We start from the raw sequence: 23,660 nt of genomic DNA, 5'->3' as shown, positions 1-23,660 counted from the left end.
CATTATGATGGGAGAATAAACTTGTTTTGAGATTGGCATACCATTCTTCACCTTGATTATCAACAGGAAGCACTCCTCCTCTTGCCATAAGATGAAATGATGAGCGCTATGAAATTGATAATTGGCAGCAGGGTTCCCTTGCACAAACTTTGAGAAGACATGGACAAATGTTGTTGACATGGATAGAGAAGATTTTATGGGCTTAAAGAGACAATTAGGGATGAATCTGCAGAAGAAGAAGAGTGTGGCAAAGAAAAATAAAATTTTGAAACATAAGATAAAGTGCCTAAAAAAATTAGAACAAAGGATAAAAGGAGAATAAGAAGCAAACTGAAGAGATAACCTCCCTCCAATCCAAAAGAAAGGATCCCCAAGCCTCTTAGAAGAAGCCAAGCACTAGGGGAGCCATGACTAAACAATTAAAGAAGAATATGCCCTGCTATAGGAAGGCAGAAATTTCCTATAGGAAGGTAGAAAGTTGCTACAGGAAAGTGTTGAACAACGATAGAAAAAATCAGGGAGGCCACCAGGGCCATGAATGAGGCACACTAAGGTCACTAAGTTGCTCAGAGGATAAGAAACACTTTCAGCAAGGGGGTATGATGGGCCTCCAAGTTAGACATAAATTATGGCTCGTCTGACCATCCTTCAGCACATTAAACCTCTATTTTTGCATTAGATAACGTATTTTTAACTTTAATATGTTCATTAGGAAGGTTTATGGATAATTGCATATTTGTGCCTAATATTATTTATTTTTGTAGAATATTGTGAGAATATTGGGAAGATTATGGAGATTTGGAGGAAAAGATAATTTAGGAAGTTGCTCCCTACTACAAGAGGATCAATATTGCATAAAAAATTGACAAGATATTCTGAAATTATTGGACAGATTTTGGAGCTCCAATGATTGAGAAAATATAGAATGTGCTTCCTATCATTTAATGCAGATTCCTATTGTTGGGAACCAGATCCACTATTAAAGGGATTTTGGAGGGAGCTTCCTCCTTTCACGGGGAATGCTTCTTAATCATTTTGTATAAGTACCAAGTCGAATTTGCCTCTAGGGGTTGATTTTTCTTAGTCTTCTTGTGGAGAGAATTCGTATTTTTGTAGCTCCACTGTCATTTCTTGCAGGGATGTAATTGTATCAATGGAAATAATGAAGATCGGTGCCATGTTCAGCTTCTAAATATTGGTGTCCTTCATAGGACTCTAATTTTCCTTGGGCTTGGCCATTCCAAGAGCCTCAGAGCCATTTTGTATCATTTACTTTTCTTCCTTTCATTTCTTATTCACATCCATCTCTTGTTCTAGTATTTTTCTATTTCTGCACTTAATATTGATGATTTCTTATTGTAGGATTAGTTTAAATGGTTGAAGTAAGTTTTTTTTTAGGATCACAAGCATCATTTCATCATTGGAACAACGTTGGAAGGTCATAGTAATCATTAAGCTACTTAGATTAGTTTGCTTATTCCCAAATCTAAATTTATGGAAGTCCTTTGTGGTAAATAACAATAAGTTTCTGTTATTTTTTAGAACATGCTAATGAGCTTCAATCGAGTTGATTTAACTTGTATTAGATCACAAAAAAATTATAGTTAATAACAAAATTTACCCCATTGCATTTTCACTTTATTAGGTTAGGCGTTTGATAGATTTACTAGCTCACTAGTTCTCGAATTTCTAGATTTTAGACTAGTAATTTTCTGTTATTTTTTATCATGGTTTAATAGGGGTATTTTTGAGTGATTCCACTTGTAATGGAAACCTAAGGAAACCTAGTCAATAACAAAAAATTTCCATCCAATTTGGATTTGATTTGCTTGGTCATTTCGATGAATTATAGCATCCTGTAGTTTCTTGTAGCACTCTTCTAGCGTGTATATACTTGCCCAGATTTGCTCAAAAAGATTGGTTTTCATCCCTTAGGGTTGAATCATGACCCTTAGGCTATAAATCAATGGTTAAGGAGGAATAAACACCACTTAGGACTTTCCTTTTTACCGATGCAAAACATCTCAATGATTTGGGTTAATGGAAAAATTTATGAAATAGGAATACAATGATGATTTTATTGATAGCCGCATCCAATGAACTCTGTCAGTGGATCTGAACTCTTTGAAATGTAATGATTGATATTTAGTTCATGATATTTTCTTTATGCAATTAGAATAGGTTTCCTTTCCTTGTATTTTCTTTCCTATAATAGGTTAAGGTTTACATTTCGAGCATTTCATTTGCTACAAATAGTTTAGGATTTGATTTTATGACATTCACTCCATTGCATCGTGACAACAAAGGAAGGTCACATTGTATTCTACACATATAGTTCCGATACCTCCTAAGTTTGTACGAAACCCGTGTTGATAATTAAAGTTGGTAGCTTTGGGAGTTGTAGTATTCATGTTGCAATACTGAGGCTCATCACCAGTCACTTATGAAGTATTCCATTCTTTCGCGAAAGGGATCTTGAACAATAGAGCCTCCTCACTTTTCAAAAGAGAGAAGGATATTGTTGAAATCCCCACCAAAGATATAGTCCTTGTGCCACTGCTCCTCCTTTAACCTTATTAAAGATTCTCAGAATTCTCCTTTATCACTATAATTGATAGGGGCATAAGCATTAATAAAAGAGAAGGCTTTCTTTGAGTTGAGTTCCTCTAGAATGACTACTATCCAAAACTTAAACTTGGCGCTATATTTTAACCTGAGGTTGGAGTTCGACCAAAAAATACTTAGGGCACTAGAGATGCCACTGGAACTTTGGGGAACCCCAAAGTTGTTGTTCCAAAATGGTCTTGACTGAGCTAGAATCTCTTCTTCAGCTAGCTTGTCTCTTATAAGAATAAAACTTATGGCTTTTCCATTCTAATAAATTCTCTTACTGCCTGGGACTTAATGGGGTTTCCCAGACCCCTTACATTCAAAGAAATTACTTTCATTTGGATCTTGAGGAAAATGACTTACCTCCTCCAGATATGATGTTTCCATTATCTCTATTGCTCACGTTCTTTTAGACCTCAATGATTTGAGATTGGTTCCCCAATTTGATATTTTGGTCTGCTTCTGCCTTCCTTGCTTATTTATTTGAGGTCCTTCCTTTTGCTTTGAGACTTTCTGTTTCCATACTGGAAGAGTCACTAGACCATTTTAGTTTTTCTTTTTTGCACTTCTCATGAGTACCTGACTAGGCTCTTCTTCTTCTCCTTGGTGTTCTTTTGTCCCACACTAAGGACTTTTACCCCCTCTGACTGAGACGGCACAGGACTTGAGATTTTGATGAGGAGAAGCTTGAATAAGACTATCCATAATTGACTCATTGACTTGAGTATCTACCTCTTCATCTTCTCTTTTTCTTCCTCCATGATAGGGTCTTCGTTTTATGTTACTAGCTCTAAAGGCTTGAGCTCACATTGGGATAATACATCAAAGGGATTTACGAAAGAGGAAGCAATATTTTGTGTTAAGGTGTTAGGATTTTTTAAACCTCCTATCCCTTTATTGGCTCCTATTTTCTAAGTGTGCCACTGGTCTTCATGGGAGGGGGCAAAGTCGACTCCATTTTGGGCCTTGTTTTTATTATAGTCCTGAGCAAAATTCTTGTAGTCATGACATATTTTGCATTTGAAGGGTATCTAGACATAGTATGAACACTGGATGAAGCTCCACTCTCCCTAAGTCAGGATGATATCTGATGGAAATCCTTGCTCCAAGTCAACTTCAACGCAGATCTTTGCGCGAGATAACTGTTAACCTTTTGATTCAGCCCTATCAAGATACCAACCAACACCATTCCCAATGGCTTTTAGACATTCATCACTCCAGTAGGAGAGTGACAGGCTGGGAGTTTAACCCACACAGGTTCGACCTTAGGAACGTCTTCATCTGGATTAAAATTAAGAGACGAGGCATTTAAGTACATGACTCTAGAACTGAAAAAATAGGGGCCATTACGAAAAACCACATTTTTGGTATTCCTTTGTTGAAAATGCAACAAGATGATGGAGCTTAGTTAAAAGAAGTCGCCTTCACTAAGTGGGCCCGCAGGCTATTTTTGGCGCAAAGTCTATTTTTAGACTATGTCTATTTTTAGACATATGGATCATGGTCTATGAGTTGCAGGATGCTATTTATGGATGATTGGTCATGTTTGTAAAAATAGATGGACCTCTATTTTTAGACATATGGGCGGAGTCTATTTTTAGACTGCCAGTCTAAAAATAGAACAGTCGAATATTATTAGCTCTTAATAATATTTGGACTATAAACATTATCTTATCCTCTTGCAGCACTTCAGTTTGAGCTACGGATGTGGCACATGAAACTGCCAGAAGGAAATACGCTTTTCTTATGGGTTAGTTGAGCTATTGCATGATGGACTTCAGTTAGAACTCAAGTGGTTGAGTTTGGTGGAGTTGATGGAGTTGTGTTCAGTTTGACTTAGTTGAACTAGTTGTATTTAGTCTAACTGCCAAATACATTAGTGATGAGTGATGTGAATTAATTATTAATTAATTCACTAATTATTAACTCATAAATCAACTAAAGAATACATCAGTTAACTCAGTGCATGGACAGTTCAGTGGAGACAAGTGTTAGAGGTGGGTGAAAGGGTGAGACTACCAGCAGTTGTGACTATAGCTGTGCATGAGATTTGCACAATCATTGATTGAGATTGCCAATAAGGATTGCACAGTACAAGCCAAAGGAATTCGAACTTGGATCTGATCTATTCTCAACTTGGATTGCGTAGTAGAGGCAGGCAAATAGTGGAGGAGATTTGAACCCCTGACTTGTTCAGATCTGAGCTAGTTTGTGTGTAGCAGGTGGAGATAGTAATGAGTACTTGTGAGGAGTATTGTACTATGTATTGTTACATGTTCTCTATCATTATAATACACATATAGTTGGGGGTTTTCAGTTGTATGCTTTCCCCGTTACATACTGTGTTGATATGTGCGATTGATGTTTCAATGTGCGCATGCGATTGTTTTTAATTTCGCAAATTGATGATCAATGGTAGAGGAGGTTATGTATTATGCATGCATTCCGCAAATAGTGTATAATCAGGATAATCTCTTTGAATAAGTGTTATATTATTCAAAATTTCTACATCCTTGACCTAAAAAAGAAGGGTGAAAAAGCCATTTCCCACTGCATATATGGCGAGTGTCCTTTCATCATTGGTTTCTAGGATTTGTTAGCCCATTGTTCCATTGATTTAAGAGAAGGCTACATGCTTATGAATTTTTCAACCAATGCTTTGTAAGTGAAAATCAGAGAGGTCTTCTGGAAACTCTGAGGGAGAATGACGAACGATATATCCATTGGCTTTTTGACAAATTTTTGTTGCACCTCATTTACCTTGTGGTTAGTCTTGAGATTCGAGATCAAGGCCCGAAAAACTTCTTCTTCATCGTAGGGAGGGGCGAAAGCTCAACCCCCTTTTGAGCCTGTCTTCCGCCCGTCCCACCCCCCCCCACCATTGAGGGTCAGGGAGAAGATTATCGAAGCACACCATAGATTTATGGTTTCAAAGGTTCAAAGTTACAGAGAGGGAAAAGTCAAACTTCCTCACACAAGAGATATTGAACATGTATATTAACTCAAGAATACTTTAGCTCTTTATTTATCCAAAACAAAATAATCCCCCTCTCTATATATATACCAGCCTAGATCCATCTTAATTTTGGCTCTACCAAGCGTCGAGAGGGATCAAATCTCTTTTCAATCTAAAAGAGGTCTGTATCTCAAGAGATTTGATCTCTCCCTGCTTGGTAGATCCAGAATGATCTGGAATTAAGATGGATTTAGACTAGTTTAATTTCCCCATTTAAATAGGTTATATTCCACATGAATACCATGTGTCATTTTTACTTTATTTTTATAGAGTTATTTTCATTTTTTTATTTTATTTTAACATAGTTTAAATGTTTACATTACATGAATCTTTTATTCAATTTTTATTTTTATGTAATTTGAATTAGTCAAAATGTCAAACATTACATTACAAGCCAATTTATTAATGTTTCTCTTGGATTGGAAAGAAACAATTAGAGTAAAAAATTCAACATGTCCAACAAAATCTCCCATAGGGTAGAATTCTTTTGACCCCAGAAAATTGTAATACCTTCAAAATGACGCTAGAGAGGCTCTTCGAGAAGGAGAAAATTACAATTCACAGCCTTCATAGTCATGAATTAACACCTTTAATTCAATGCGCACTTGCAAAGTGCAAAAGAGAAAAAATTAAGAAGTCTGAAACAAATTACTTTCTGGTTAATGCTTGGTTTGATGAGGAATGCAAAAAGGCAAGGAGAATGTGGAAAGAGTCAAACAAGGATAACATAAAGCTGAAAGCTTACAAACAATTATTAAGTAAGAAAAAGGTTGATTTCATGGTTTCAAGGAGGGAAGAACTAATCTTCCTTGGGAAAAATAATCCCAAATTAGTTTGGAAGGAGCTCCAATCGAAAAAGATACAAATTGGAAATAATATTATAGCTTCTAAATGGTTTGACTATGCAAGACAACTCTATGAGCAGGTTCCCAAGGTTGACCCTCCCCCCTTGGTCAACACTGATACTGAACTCTTCACTGTATAAGAGGTAGAGATGGGTATCAAGAAGTTGGGTGTTGGAAAAGCAAAAGACTTAGCTGAACTCCAAGAAAAATATCTAAATTAGGGCTCAAAGATTCTTGCATCTCACATTACAAAAATATTCAACAACATCATACAACAAGGGCTCCCCACAGATTGGACAACTAGTCTGGAAATACCTCTTTTCAAGAGCGGTGACGTCAATAATCCTTCCAATTATAGGACCATCATGATAAACCCTTTGTTTGAAAAGCCATTTGGAAGCATGCTAGAAAGAAAAATTAGCAAGTAGGTAGAAGAAAGAGATAAGCGTGCTAAAGGGAAAGCAGGTTTTAGACCTAAACATTCCAAGTTGATCATTGTATAACTTTAAAGCAAATCATTGAAAAAGTTTGGGAGAAAAAAGAAGAAGTCTTTTGTTGATTTCAGAAAAGTGTTTGACTCGGTTCCTAGGGATAAGATTTGGCACATAATGGAGGAACTTGGGGTTCCTAAACATTTGAGAGCAATTGTGCATAGGTTGTATGAAGAGGTGAAAGTCAAAATTAGAACTTTAGCAGGGATTTCTGAAAGTTTTAGAAGTGATGTCGGGGTCAAGTAAGGTTGCCCACTGTCTCCTACCCTTTTTGGTTTATATATTGACAAGCTTGAGGAGTGGTTAAATTCGCAAGGGGGTGATGGTATCTATTTGGGAAAGTTTATTATAAGGCTTCTTTTGTATGCATATGACCTTATTCTGATTGCTAAATCAGCTCTTGGTTTGCAAGAGCACTTACTATCCCTTGAGAATTTTTATAGAAGTGCGGGGATGCAAGTCAATATCAGCAAAAGGAAAGTAGTGGTATTCTCTAAGAAAAGAAAACATAACCAACATAAGTTCTACTTTAAGGCAACATTTTGGAAGAAGTTGCGGATTACAAATACCTCGGAATTGACTTCAACAAAAATCTAAGTTGGAATGGTTGTAGAAAGAAAATAACTTTGGGGGGTTGGAAAGAATTTTATGCTTTTCAAAATAGGTGTAGAGAGGTAGAGTTATGGGACTGGAAAACCACTCAAACTCTTTTTGGGCTTCTAGTGATTCTGGTGATTCTCTATGGTTGTGAACTATGGGCCAACAATACATCTGACATGCAGTGGAGACAAATTGAGAAAATTCAGAAGCGTTTGATTACAAACAAATTTAATATTAAAAGTGCAGTTCCTTATGATATATTGTTAAGTGAAACAGGGGCTGCTCCTATTGAAGCAATTGTTATGGTGCGAGTCATAAGTTATTTAGAAAAAAATGAGAAAATGGAAGAGGGTAGATGGCCTAAGGTTGTCTTTAATGATAGATTGTGCAAGAGCAAAAAAACTTGGATGCAACAAAATAACAAATGGTTTAGTAAATGGGGTATTTGCTTGAATGCGTGTCCCATAAACAACAAAGAGATAAAAAAATTTGTTATGGAAAAGTTCCACAAGCATACTTGGGATAAGGAGCTAGGAAGAAAGAAAAAATACTATATTGAAGTGTTTAATCCCACTCATAGTCATCAACCAAAAGCATACATAGAGACCAATATCTCTTGGAGAGCCAAAATTCTTATTGCTCAGTTAAGGACTAATTCTCATCAACTCCATTGTGAAACAGGGCGTTGGAAAAAGGCCAAAGGAAGTGTGGGAGGAAAGAGTATGCATTTTTTGTTCTTCCGGATTTAGAATGTGAGGCCTTCAAAGACAACATTACATTTTAGAATGTGAGGCCTTCAAAGACAACAAGGAAAGTTATGCAGATATGCTGGCAGCTAGCTCTTGGGATAATCTATTTAGCGAGGGGTTTGTCGAGAAGATTGGAGCATTTATTTTGAAGCTTCGTAGAAAAAGGGCCGAATACATCAAGCAGATGAAGAAGCAATCTATTCCATAGACTATCTTTAGCCTTGTGGACATTAAAATATTTTCTTTCTTTCTTTCACCTCTCCCATGCTGGGCTAGAGAGCGCCTTTCCATGCAACAAAATGGTGACCTTGGCATATTAAATGCTTAAGATAATGATAATTGTGCCAAGAGGTACTCTACAGCCCAGTATGGGGTAGATCTCATATAAAAAGGTAAATATGTAAACGTAAAAGTAAATGTATAAGTAAACGTAAATGTAAACAACCCAATATGGGGTAGATCTCACATAAAAAGGCAAATATGTAAACGTAAACGTAAATGTAAACAACCTAGTATGGGGCAGATCTCACATAAAAATGTAAACGTAATGTTTAACATTTAACATTTTTAATCTAATGTCGGCTTTGTTTAAAAATCAATCTAATTATTAGTATGTATAAACACAAATAAAAATAAACTAGAGGTACCATAAATAAATAAACCTTCTTTTATATTTATTCCATAAATCTCTTTATATTTAGGAAAACTCAAAAAATATGTTTGATTAAGGTCAAGCCTATGGGCCAAATACCATGGTAAATAAAAGAGATATGATAAATAAATAAAAATATAAATAAACTAGAGGAATGGTAAATAAATAAAATATCTTTTTATATTTACTCCATAAACCTCTTTATACTTACTAACACTCAAAAAATAAGTTTTATTTAGGTTAGGCTTATGGGCCAAATTATTATTAATACCATACAAAAAAAATATTATTAACCCTAATATTAATATTAAAAGATTATTATTACTATTATTATTAAATCTAATATTCATATTAATATATTATAATATTAATATTATTAAATTTAATAACTTTGGATTAATACAATATTAAATTTGTTATATTATAATATATATTAATTCTAGATAGATATGGGAGGAAAGAACAAAGACATAGAGTGATAGAGGTGGAAAGATAGGGGGAGTGACAAGGGAGAGATGGAGATAAACTTAAGGATAGGGGAGAGGAGGAATGAAGAGGAGAGAGGGAGATGAGTGAGATATGTAGAGAAGTGTAAGAGAGGGAGAGGGAGACACAAAGATGGAGGGGGAGAGAGAGAACGAGACAGGGAGGGAGATAGTGAGAGGATTGGAGGGCAGAGAGAGAGATGAGGGAAGAGAGAGGAAGGTAGGAGAGAAAGGGAGAGAGAGGAATTACAAGAGATAAGGAAAGAGGGAGGGAAGAAGAAAGGCATAGAGAGTGAGAAGTGGAGAGAGAGAGAGTGACAAGGGAGAGATGGAGAGAGAGAGAGTATTTTTAGGGGTGAGATAAAGAGACAAAGAAAGAGAGATAGAGAGAAGGGGGGAGAGAAGGAGAGAGGGAAGGATATAGTAACATAGTTGGAGAGAGAGAGAGGGAAGAAGAAGTACATAGAGAGTGAGAAGTGAAGAGAGAGAGGGAGTGACAAGGGAGAGATGGAGAGAGAGAGTGTATGCTTGGGGGTGAGATAAAGAGACAAAGAAGGAGAGATGGAGAGAATAGGGGAGAGAAGGAGAGAGGAGAGAGGGAAGGATATAGTAACAGAGTTGGAGAGAGAGAGAGAGAGAGGGGGGAAGAGAAAGAGAGATGGAGTTGGAGGGGGAGAGAGGGAGGTAAGAATAAAGAAATAGAGAGAGAAAGGTGGAGAGAGAGAGAGGAGTGATAAGAAAAATGGAGGGAGGGGGAGAGAGGACAAAAAGAGGGAAGAGAGATAGAAGCGGGGGAGGGAGAGAAGGGGAAGAGAGAGAGAGGGAGGGAGAGGAGGAGGGAGGGATAGATAGATTGGAGAAAGGGAGTGTATGTTTTGGGGGTGATATAGAGAGACAAAGGGAGATAGAGATATAGATGGAAAGTGAAGAGAAGGAAGAAGAGAGAGATGGAGAGAGAGGGAGGGACAAAGAGATTGATAGATGTGGAGTGAGAGAGCGTGTGCGTTTGGGGGGTTGAGATAGAGAGACAAAGAAGGAGAGATGGAGGGATATATATATATATATATAGGGGGAGAGAGGGAAGAATTTTTATTGCACTGGATGCATTGATTTCAATGTAGATGATTTCTAATCCTATTTGATTGCTTTCACTAAATGCATTGATTTCAGTGTAGATGGTGATTTCTAATCCTATTTGATTGTTTGCACTATATGCATTTATTTTAATGTAGACGTTGTTGCACTAAATACATTGATTTCAATGTAGATGATTTATAATCCTATTTTATTGCTTGCACTAAATTCATTGATTTCAGTGTAAGCATAAAAAATTATTGACAATGTACATTGATTTTTGCGTTATAGTAATTCAACCTATTAATATTGGAGAGAAAGAGAGACAAGTTAAGATGTTTAATACAATATCTCGAGCTAAAGATTTAAATGGTTTATGATTTAACCTGTTCTTTTCATATAATCGATATGAAAAGACGACAAAAGTAACAGGGGTGACATTGTCACTTTACATTCAAAATTTTTATTTCATCATTAAAGTTATTCACAATATTTATCATCTCAACAAACTAAGGTAACTAAGCAAATTTAAAATTAAAATGGTCAGATTAATCTGAGACATATTTAGCATATTTAAAATGATTATATTAATATTAGATGATTTTACCTATTATATCATCTCAACAAACTAAGGTAACTAAGCAAATTTAAAATTAAAATGGTCAGATTAATCTGAGACATATTTAGCATATTTAAAATGATTATATTAATATTAGATGATTTTACATATTATTGATAAAATCAATCATCTGTTCGTTAGATTTTCTTTGGCCACACACGACTGAAACCAACCTAGATCCATCTTAACTCCGGATCTATCAAGCGCTGAGAGGGATCAAATCTCTCGAGGTGCAAACCTTTCCTCAAGTTTTGCACTCAAAAAAAAGTTTTGCACCTCAAGAGATTTGATCCCTCTCGGCACTAGATCCAAAGTTAAGATGAATCTAGATTGGTTATATCATAATCATGCATGGAAGACAACATCTTCCACTATAATCTCATAATGTTAAAAAATTATGTGCAACATTAAAAATTGTGCCCTCACGCGTGAAGATGATTAAGTCAAACAATGCTTACACATAATTTACTTGCAAAGGGGCATGGTTGTGAACAATTAAAGAGAATTATTATCAATGTTATGCCCTAACTTAATGATTGTGTTCAACATATTTCACTGATTTAATGTTGATCTAAATAGAACATTAAAAAAAATAAATTTAATTAGTAATTAAAATTTAAAAGAAAAAAAAAATCTTTTTAGATTTTAAATTTATTAAAAAAATAATTATATTAAAATTAATATTTAAAAAATATTATAATTTATTATAAAATAAAAAAATTATTTACTATCTTTTTAACTTTTAATAAAATATTTTTATTAAATTTTTGTTTTTAATTTTTAATACCCATTTACCAAATACGCCCACTTTAAAAAAAAAATTGGTTACATCCTTTCATGAAAAGGAAGTAACACTCAGTTGAGTAACATGTGAGCAGAATTTGCTACTAAATTCTTTTTGAAAAAAAAAACATATAAACAAAACTTTGAATACACAAAAACTATAAAAGGTATTCCCTGCATGAAAAAGAAAGTAGCTCTTAGTATTGTAACATTTGAATAGAATCCGTTAGTATTGTAACATTTGAACATAATTTGTTATAGCCATCATTATACAATGTAAGAAGATGTTTATAAGTAACTTCACACACAATATTTTTTGGGCAATTTTTATGTTAGTGTCTTAATGAGAGTAACATATATTTGGGGCATTTTTTATGTTTGTGTCTTAATGAGGGTAACATATTATTGAGGACATGATTTATTATAGTCGTTATTCTTAGTAATACCAATTTTCATTTTAATTTTTAAATTAGAATAATATATTATTTGTATTAGGTATAATAGTGATATTTATTAGTATTAGTTTAGATTCATTTTAATTTTTCATTCATGGGTAGTGAGAAATATTTTTTTTTGAGATGTAAAGAGATTTGATTGTTTTCGATGCTTGGTAGATTTGGAGTTAAAATGATTCTAGTCTGGTTCGACATTATATTACATTAAAACATCTCTACCATAGTGAGTTGGAGATCGCCTCTTCGCACAATAAATATAATTTTATTTTTTTTATAAAATAAAAAATTATATAATTTTTTTTTATGAGAAAATGAATTTTATTATTGATATAATGATTGAGAATAAGGGAAACATAATCATTACAACAATATTTCTCACTATCATGTCACTCATAGGGAATTGAATTTGTGTGGGGGAAATAACAACCATTCTACCCACTAGTTGAGACAACCCTAATTATTTAAAATTTATTTAGAAATTAAATTTATTTACTAAAATTGTACATATTAATAGTTTTAAATTACATAATTTGAATATAGTAAAATTTTATAAGATATTAAATTTTTTATATATTTAAAAATAAAATTTGAATAATGAAAAATTACAATTTTACTAATAATTATATAATCTTATTTCAATTAAAATTACCAAAAATAAAGTAAAATATTTACATTTATTTAAATTGATATATCAATTTTTTTTTTAAAGGAAAAAAATAAAAACCCCTTTTCCCAACATTTTAACTAATTAGGATGATAAGCCTTCTTTTGAATAGGTTCACCTCCAAAATTTGTATACACTTTTCATGTCAGCTTGACATCTGTGCACAGTCGTCACAATTTTACGCCCAAAACTGCCACTGTCTGCGTGACATGTGTAATTACCTTCAGAGAAACAATCTTCACAATGACACTTGGCTGACCAACGTTGATCGTGCACAGTTTGGTGAGAGAGATTAGACTTTTATATGTATATGTGAACCATACCGAAACAAGGTTGATGGCTGAGATTAAATTTTTGGTCTCTTTGTTTTTGTAAATAAAACAAACACAAATAAGGTGACATATCACTTTGACTCTCTATGAACAAAACCCAAAACCCAAATTAGTTTGGTGAGAGAGATTAGATTTTTATATGTACCTATTTGTGAACATACTCAAATCAGATTGATGTCCGTTTTTAAATTTTCTCTCTTAGTGATTTTGTAAATAAACCAAACACAAACAAGACCGCATAGCTAGCATTCCTTGCGGCTTGGTTTGATTATTGAACTTTGAAATTAACAAAATAAATGTTTTTTCTATACCTAGGTAGTTATTATGGAAAGTCAACCAAACACAAACAAGGCCGCATAGCTAGCGTTCCCTGGCAGCTTGGTTTGATTATTGAACTTTGAAATTAACAAAATAAATGTTTTTTCTATACCTAGGTAGTTATTATGGAAAGTCTGAAATAATGGCCAGCATTTGTGTAATACTAATGCAAAGATAAAGGATAATAAACCTAGCTAATCCCACCTAAACCTGATTCTATATGTACCTTTCTATTTATGTACCATTCATCATTTCTGCAGATTTGAAATGGGATCATTCATCGCACAATAGTCACCGGTTAAGTTAAAAATCAGACGAGCATTCACTGTTATCCATGTTCAATTGAATACACACAAATTAATGAGCGGTATCAATTTCGAGTAATACAAATATATAATGTAAATATTTTTTCAAAAATTTATAGTGTTAACATATTATTCAAAAACTATTTCAAACAAAATAAATATGATCATAACATTAATTTTAATATAATAGTTATAATTGTTGTTTTTAAAGTTTAAAGAAATTCAATTAAAAGATAATTTAAATGTATATATGCCGTCTTGTTTGTTTGGATGTAATCTAATGTAATATTACATTAGAGTATGTACTACTTTTTTAAAGTTTTTTTTTCAATAATAAACAATAACATTTATTTATATTGATGGTCAAATTATAAGAAATTAAAGGTTAGGATTAGCCTTCATTCATCATCAATGTCATAAAAAAAATTTAATGGTAAGAAGTTTAATTGTCTCTCTCATGCACATTGATAATCTTGTGATGGAGAGATAAAAATAGCTAAATTACCAGGCCTCGATAAAATATCAAAGCTCAAAAAATTGGTCCACACGGAGCTTGAATCCACCTGCATTTGGATAAATCTAGAGAGACAGAAAGTCAATAACAATGATGCAAACAAACATTTAATTATTTAGAATTTTTGAAAATTTAATAATAATCAAAAAATGCATAAAATCTAGATTTTGCAGGATGGCAAAAATATATTCCATCGAACTGAAATCCTAACCATGATTTCATCTCCCCTGCTCTCAGCAAAGTTGAAAAGAATGCTTTCACATCTCCAATGATAACCAACGCTTCAATGAATTATAGTATTGGCAATGAATTATATAATTATGTTGGAAATGTTAATATGCTCTCCATGTTGTAACGCTCTCCATAATATATATTTGGATATTAACAGATTAATAGTATCTAACTTTCTCTTCTTTACATCACATTGCCATTAGAATGAAACCACCATTAAATGAATGTCGCCCTATTAACTATTGAACATTAACCATTGGCCAATACATTATGAATGTTGGATATGCACCGTTAAAAACGTCATTGAAAGAATGCATTGTAAACAAAGTTGCCCTCATATGTTATAAAGAATATATTAATGCCAAAGAAGTATTAATGCTACCCTCATACTCTATCCCTAAAGGAGTATTAAACATTGAAAAAGAATTAATGCTGCATTAAAAACGTTGCAGGAGTATTAATGCTACATTAAAGATGTTGCATATATTCCATTGAACTAAAATCCCGATCATGATTTCATCTTGTGTGCTTTCAGCAAAGTTGAAACTAATGTTTTCACTACAACGTCTTTTCAATTTAATTTTTGATGCCATTGGCCTAGTTTCTAAGAGCATAGCGTACATGTGACAAGAGTATGACATACCATCCGACTGCCTAAATAATGATTGCCTAATAAGACTCTAATTTTTTGGGCCAATCAAAATTTAAAAAAATAAAATTTAGAAATTAAAAAAATAATTTATTTAACTTCCTTAATGTCTACTTTATAAAATTTTAGTTTAATTTTTGGTCAGCTGAGAATAATGTTAGATCAACGCATTTTTGAATGCGTAATACCTTGCGACTGCAGGGATAATAATGTTTGTGATAGATGTTAGTGTTTGGTGTGTGTATGTGAAATGATTGGTCGATTATCAAATCTCGAAAAGATTTCAAACCCTCTCGTATCATCCGATATAACATTATCCACAACTTTCATGGCGTTTCTCACCTAGATTAATATTTTTGAAGAGCAACTGAATTTTTCTTATTTCTATGTCAGAAATTCTGTGGATATGATTTTAAATTTGGATAATTGATTTTATATTATAGTTGTTGGCAATTTTTGAAAAAGGGGTAGAATTAACGTTTTCTAGTTTTGGGGAATATATTTTGTTTTGATAAACCAAATGAATTTTGGTTAGTTTTGGGGATTATATTTTGTTTTGATAAACCAAATAAATTTGGTTTGTTGATATTTTTTTAAGCTTATTTCACAAACATAGTTGGGACAATTTGGGGATTTTTCACTATTTTCTTGGATGTTACAAATTTTTGGAAAATTCAATTGGAATTACAAACATAATTGAGACAATTTCGGGACTTTTCACTATTTTTTTGGATGTTACATATTTTTGGAAAATTCAATATTATTTGTACTTGTTCAGATACAAATGAGTAAATTCTAAGCAAGTTCCAGAGCTTTGTGCACTGTTTTGGAGGCAATTATATGCATGAGATGTCACATAAATTTCATTCTCAAAAGAAAGATAACATACCATGGAGTTATTTAGAAATTCTATTAATTAAAAAAAATATTATTATTATTAATAATTATAAAATTCAAAAAAAAATAATTTAAAATTTTTATCAACCTCTCTTTACTCCTTTTAAAAGGATTACTAGTTATTTTATTTTAGAAAATATGTAGACTATGCTCCCTTCGAATTTGAACCAATGAAAAATTTCAACGAAAAAATACTTCAACCAAAAATATACTTAATTGCATATTCTTAACTTATATAGTTTGGGATTTTTTCCATCAATTTTGTTTCAAATTTGATTAAAAGTGTAAAGTTAAGTTATATAATTTGTTATGCTGAAAGGATTTCCAAAAAATTTAAATATATTTCTTCATTAAAAGGATGCAATTTATAAAAAACACAGATTGCTGTTGGACTGCAGTGATGATATGTGGAAAAATCCAAAGATAAATCGTTGAAACCCATCCAGCACACTCAATGGTTTTGTTCTTAGGTTCAAAAACGGATCACCTGTAAACGACATTTTTTTTTTCATTGCTCTAATGCCATGTTAAACCCGAGCCATGGTATTGACAGCAACGACATTACTGCCATCCCATATCAGCAAGATCGGCTTTTTACGCACGTTTATTCATCATTTTTCTGTTACTCTCACACGAACAATGCTGGAATCCCAACCCTATAACTGCAATTCTTTCATTTCCACACATATTGACACTCTCTGCAAAGATGGACGACTGAAGGAAACATTGGCTGTTTTGCGTGACATGGATTTCCGAGGAGTTTACCTGGACTTCCGTACATATTCTTCCATATTGCAGGCATGTACCAACATGAAGGCCCTCGCAGAGGGCAAGGAAGTCCACGCTCACATACTAATGAGTGGACTTGAGGAAAACATTTGTTTGGCAACCACTCTTATCAGTATGTATGGTGTTTGCCAACATCTGATGGATTCACGCAAAGTATTCGACAAAATATGTGAACGAAATGTTTTCTTGTGGAACGCCATGATTAGTGGGTATGCGAAAAACAATCTGTGCGAACAGGCTATCAGGCTTTATTGTGAAATGCGGCGCTCAGGCATACCACCCAACAATTTCACCTTTCCTTCCGCTCTCAAGGTATGTGCTAGTCTATCGCAGGGTAGAGAAATCCATGATCACATAATTAGATATGGTTTTGAGTCAGATATTATTGTGGGATGTGCCCTTGTTGCTATGTATGGCAAGTATGGGATTATAGAGGTTGCACGCCAAGTGTTTGACAAAATATCTTATAAAAATGCATCATCTTGGAATACTATGATTGCAGGGTATGCTCAAACTGGGTGTTGGGTGACGGCATTAGATCTCTTTCGGCAGATGCTGGTGGAAGGCATCGGTTCTGACCCGATAACTGTGGCAACTATTCTTCCTGTCTGTTCCTTCTTAGAAAATTTGCAGCATGGCAAGGAGATTCACAGCTTGGCAGTTCGAAGGGGGTTTGATAGGGATGTTTTTGTGGGCACTTCTCTAATCGACATGTATGCCAATTGTAAAAACATGGGATTTGCATTCCAAGTATTTGACAAAATGTCTGACAGAAATGTAGTATCATGGACTGCACTCATTGCAGGATATGCTCAGCATGGGTATCCTAATCAAGCCTTGGAATTCTTTCGTCAAATGCAGGTGGAAGGTGTGAAACCTAATCGGGTAACCATAGTGAGTATTTTGCCTGCCTGTGCCAACCTGGCAGCTCTCCTGCAAGGCAAAGAGATGCATCAATATGTCTTTAGGAAGGGGTTTGAACTGGATGTTTCTGCGCAAAATGCACTTATAGATATGTATGCTAAATGTGGGAGTCTAGATGTTGCCCGAGAGGTGTTTGATAGACTTAGCGATAGGGATGTGGTGTCATGGAGTGCAATGATTGCAGGATATGGAATGCATGGGCCGGGTGAAGATGCATTGTCACTGTTTTACCAAATGCAACAAGCGAGCGTTGAACCGGATTACATAACCTTGATTGGTGTTCTTTCTGCTTGCAGTCATGGAGGCCTGGTGGATGAAGGCTGGCTATACTTCAATCAAATGAGTGAAAAATATGGCATATTGCCTATGACAGAGCACTATGCATGCATGGTTGACCTTCTTGGTCGAGCTGGGCAACTGAATGAAGCTCAAGAGTTTATCAAAAAGATGCCAGTAGAACCTACTGCTAGTGTTTGGGGAGCCTTGCTTGGTGCTTGTAGAGTTTATGGCAATTTAAAGTTGGGAGAAAATGCATTTGATCAGCTTCTTGAATTAGAGCCTGAAAGTGCAGGAAACTGTGTATTGCTATCAAACATTTATGCTGCTGCTGGTAGGTGGGATGGGGTAACAAAAATGAGAACAATGATGAAAGATAGAGGACTAAAAAAAGTTCCAGGATACAGCTGGATTGTGGTAAAGAACAGGGTTCATATATTTCTTGTAGGAGACAAATCACATCCACAATTGAATAAAATCCATGCTATGTTGGAGAACCTGTTCCCAAAGATGAAGGCAGCAGGATATGTCCCTGACTTTCAGTTTGTGTTGTATGATATCTAAGAACCACAATAATGAACAGAACTTTATTGTATTCAAGAACCACGGGAATTAATATAGAATTTGGAAAGTTTCAAGTTAGAATACTCTCTCTGGGATGCACTGCGCTGCCAAAATCTAGCGTGCTCTGGCAGTGGCATGAAAAAAGCTCAACATCTACCTAGTCCTATTTCCGAAAAATACCACTGGACATTTCTAATGCACTGACAACTCAGAATGCATTCAGAAATGTTAAATATGCAAGGATACCAAAATCAAGAGAACTGAAGTTACAATGTGAATAAACATTAAAGGATTCTAGTTCAAGTCAGGAATCTTTCCTTTTTTCTGGGTGAGGTTGAAAATTCTCTAAATGGGCCTGACTTGAGCTGAGCGGACTCCAATATCCCATTTCATTGGATAGATCTGAAGACATGCTTAGACCAAGTCGACTCTATGGTTCATACATAATGTTTATATCTATAGACTATGTAGCAAGGGAACCAGTCTCTGAGGCGCATGCATCCCAGGGTACTTGGGAACAGGCAGGAACACCTCCATTTGGTTGACCTCGTGGATGTTGGGGATGTTCCCTGGCCAGAAACGGAGATGTCTCACGTATTCCTGGTAACCCCCAGCCTGTTGGAACGCAACAGACTTGTAACAGGCCTGTTTTGGTGCCTACTCAGCCAAGGGTGAGCCCTTGCCGGGACAGCATGGCAAGAAAGGAAAGAAAACAAAAAAAAATGAGAGTCCCTTGCCCAAAGGCTAACATTAGAGAAATGCACCCCCACCCTCACCATTTTTTTTCAACCATTTGATTTGTTTTGGAGGCAAGAAGAGAGTTGTAGTTGGTCTGAGAAGCACATAAAAGAACCAACAAACGATCTGCACTATTATTTGGTTTTTGGAGTGTCCATAGCAGTCACTTTCAGGCTTTGGAGACTGCTGTGTTGGAGGTTCAAAATTTCAAAGTTTTGCAGTGGATATTTAAAATGGACAGCCAGCCAGTTTGGGCAATATACCATTATGGGCAGTTTGTCATTTCTGACTGCGTACTTAGTTTTACTTAATAAACTCTGTTTTCTTTTGGTTTTTAGAAATATTATTTATGGAATAATGAATGATATTTATGGTGTATCAAATTTTTAAATTCCCTAGATAGTTTTGCTTTTGGAGTTTTGAATGTTCATTCGATTTTTTGCTGGTATTTGTATTTTCTTTTAAAATATTTTTTCCTTTACCTGGAATTTTGGGGCAAACTTCTAGCTGTCCCTAAAACATGTTCCCCAGCTGCCAGTCCTTGTTGGATTTTCTAGACTGTGATGAACAGACTCTGCACTAAAAGATTTCCAAAAACCCTAGATAGCTGAAAACTGAAAGCTACCCAAAACTGCAAATCTATTAATGCCAGAATCTGTTAATACACACTGAAGAAAATATATAACTGAAGCTCAGTTGAGGGACTGTCAAAACCTCTTACTATGTTTTCGTTAATTCTTAACTGAAATCTGCTGCATGAAAAAAACAAACTAACTCACTTCTTGCTGCTAAACTGAATAAGTTAAAACCAATACCCCTGCCTTCTCCTTTATAGCCTAGAAGGCACAATGAATCTGAACGCATGCACAACAGTGCCTCAACTAAAGGTCTTAACTCCTATTCCTAGTGTGTCTTCCTTGTTGGATATATGAGCCAAGTAAATGCACCTCTACTGGAGATGATGTGAAGCATGCAAACATGCCTCACCTAGATATCTGTGCCCTTGACTCAGACTCTAATCAATATGCATGAGTTCCCTGTTTGACTAGGAAACTGTGCCCTCTAATTGTGCATACAAATACTAACTAAAGCGAAACCAGAAATATAACTGAACTGCTAAATATAACTGAACTGGAACAGAACTGAGGATAGTGCATGCATGCTTTGCACCCTCTATCTCTCTCTCCTCCAGATATGCTTCTATGCTCTCACTACTTCTGCAGAGAATTGCTGATGGAGCACTGTATGCAACTGTTGTACTGCCGTACGAAACTCTGCTGGAGGAGAGTTTCCCTGCTGTTGTGCAGACCCGTACACCTGTTACACATGCCCTCTCTATATGCACCCAGGTCTCCTCTGCCTACTGCTGTCATTAAATGGCAGTCTGCTGCACACCTTCTGAGGTACTAAAAATCCAACAATCTTGCTGTCCTAGAAACTCATGTAACTTAGATTTTATATGGATGTACATGCATTTAGAATTATCTGGTTTCAAAAGTTTAAATCTGATTGGATTAAGTTTAACTCAACAAAATCTTATCATGGTGGTTCAATATGTGATTCAGTAATTCTGACCTGATTGACACACTGGTAAACTTGCTGCGAAGTCATTTAACTATCCACTGCAGCTCCGTTGCACATCACCGCTTTTCCATTGACTTTGTTCTCATATCATGTTCTAAAGAGAAGAAGGGCTAAAGCTGCTTTACTGTCTTTCACAGTCAACATGATATTTGGTGTCTATTAATCCTCAGCTTGAAAGGTTGCAACTTGCAAGGCCACAACTTGAAAAATGCCACTGCCTGAACTTTCCAAACATTGTTACGTTTTGGATGGGTGGGTGTTTTCATTCTTCCGGTTCTAAATTTGATTGTTAACAATGGTCAGATGCTGAATGTTTTGGGTATGCATGTTTTAAGCTTCACATACACTGTCATTTGGAATCTCTTACAGGAAGATGATCTTGGGTTGAAGTTTCATTCTATCAACAAAGTAGAAAAACATTCCTAGGATCTCAATTTCAAAAGCCATGTCCAAATTTAGATGCACCAACATACAACCCATTTCCACTTTATGAAAAAACAGAAGTTGGTAATGTTGCTTACCATGCTTTGCTCATAAAAGCAATATTATGTCACCATGCACCATATTCATTGTGTCCTGGTTGTTTATAGTGTTTAATTGCAATGTTGATACTCCGGAAATTTCAGGTTTTCTGTATACACTTCTTAATTAACAGGAGTCCGGAGATGGAAGTTATCCCCAAATCAAATAACACATCATTTCCCCAAATTAGGTTGCCTCATGTTGAGGCTCAAAATTGGCCAAAGATATCTTGATTACTTTTCATATTGCTACTCTCACACCTCCAAATGGAATCACCCATCAATTTCAACAAAAAATCAACTTGTCATCAAGGGGCTTAAAATCTCCATTTTTTCAATAGACTCAAAGATAACACCTGAATGCTTCACATCATTATTGGTCATAGCCTGCTATGCTCTATCATGTTAAATGAAAATCAAATAGAAGAAAATCAATATAAAGCGAGAGGCTTCTCTATATTGCATTGATTTAATACGAAGTGGGCATTTTTTTACAAAGGGTTACATACTAGTTGAGTCAATCCACATTATGAATGTGGAATATATTCATATATTGAAATACACACTAATTTCTTACAAACGGTTACATACTAGTTGAGTCAATCCACTTTATGAATGTGGAATAGATTGAAATACACACTAAGGTGAAATTTACTCCGATATTTACTTTAGCACGCACCTTTTTAATAGTCAATCTACTAACTATACCAAATTTATGCTGAAATTTTACATCTTCATTTTAACCCAAAGACTTGGGTAAAAATATCTGCAATTTGATCCTCTATTAAACAATATTGCAACTCAAGATATCCATCCTCCACACATGCTTTGATGAAGTAACAATGTGCTACAACATGCTTGGTACGCTTGTGGAACATTGAATTTTTGGTCAGTTTGAGCAATCCTTGATCATGACAGAATGTGGGTGTTGGCTTTGTTTGCTATGTCTTCATCTCTGAAAGCATTCTTGCAATCCAAACTGCTTTACACACTCCTTTCACTACTCAATACTTTGATTCAATCAATGAAAATGCTATTACATGCTGCTTCTTGTTAGTCCATGTGAATACACATGTGCTAACATTGAAAATGTATTCAAAAAAGTGGATTTTTATTAAGTCCCATATAAACTCCATATTAATCCTACAAACCCCTTATTAAGTTCTAGATATTGATTTATTACATTTCTATTGTTGTATTGTTATGTAAGCTAGAACCTTTTATTGTACCATTTGACACACACACACACACATTGGCATATACTTTGTAAAAAGAGATCCTTCTCAAAGTGTATTGTAATTATTGTTTTTTATTTTTATTTTTAAAGCATAAGGGTCATAACATTTGGTATTAAAGCTATGATACTAGGGTTTTGCTACTTTAAAAGAGTCATCTCAGTACTTTTGCTATACTTTTTCTTGGGGAGCAGATCGAGAAGACATCTCCCTTCCTGCATGGAGAGGAACAGAACATCGATGGAATGAACAATAAAAACGGGTCTAATATGCTTCCCTTCCCCCTTTCGCACGTATTGACTGATACGGGGGAAACGAAAGAAAAAAGAGCCGAACCAAGTTGGTCCGACACGCGCTTTCCTCTTCTGCCCGGTCTGAATATGCGAAGTTACTGATTCCTGAAACTCGGGTAGACACAGGAAATATGCAGAAGTGATAAAGCATCAAAGCACCTTCTAAAACTCAATCTTCTCATATTTTGATTTCAACAAGTGGGGAGGTGCAAGCTCATACTCGGGATTTCAAAGGTTGGGAATACCTTGATTACTGCTATGGTGACGCTCCCTAACCACCCCCCAGGGTCTCATGCAAGTGTACTTCTGGCTTTCCCACGGCCTAATGGTGGAGAGCGGGTCAGAGCAGAGCAGAGCGGGTCAGACCGCCTTCTCTCCTCGCCCCAAACACCCATTAATCGACGGGTTCTTTATCTGGAAGGGATGCTGCTAGCAATGGATTTGGAT

The 23,660-nt window shown here is 35.0% G+C and overlaps 1 pseudogene across 1 annotated transcript; it reads left to right on the top strand.

Annotated features, from left to right (window-relative positions):
- Positions 1-16,624: 16,624 nt before the first annotated feature.
- On the top strand, positions 16,625-19,978 carry LOC149227301 (putative pentatricopeptide repeat-containing protein At3g23330 pseudogene; annotated as a pseudogene). The gene is made up of 2 exons (XR_016247773.1): positions 16,625-17,390; positions 17,581-19,978. The product of XR_016247773.1 is annotated as a putative pentatricopeptide repeat-containing protein At3g23330 pseudogene (transcript).
- Positions 19,979-23,660: the final 3,682 nt, after the last annotated feature.

The sequence above is a fragment of the Pinus tabuliformis genome, chromosome J (genome assembly GCF_031772625.1).
Source record: "Pinus tabuliformis cultivar Carrire ecotype Pingquan chromosome J, CPIR1, whole genome shotgun sequence".
NCBI lineage: Eukaryota > Viridiplantae > Streptophyta > Pinopsida > Pinales > Pinaceae > Pinus > Pinus tabuliformis.
Note: the sequence above shows the minus strand (reverse complement) of the source record. Positions and strands in the feature narration are given on the sequence as shown.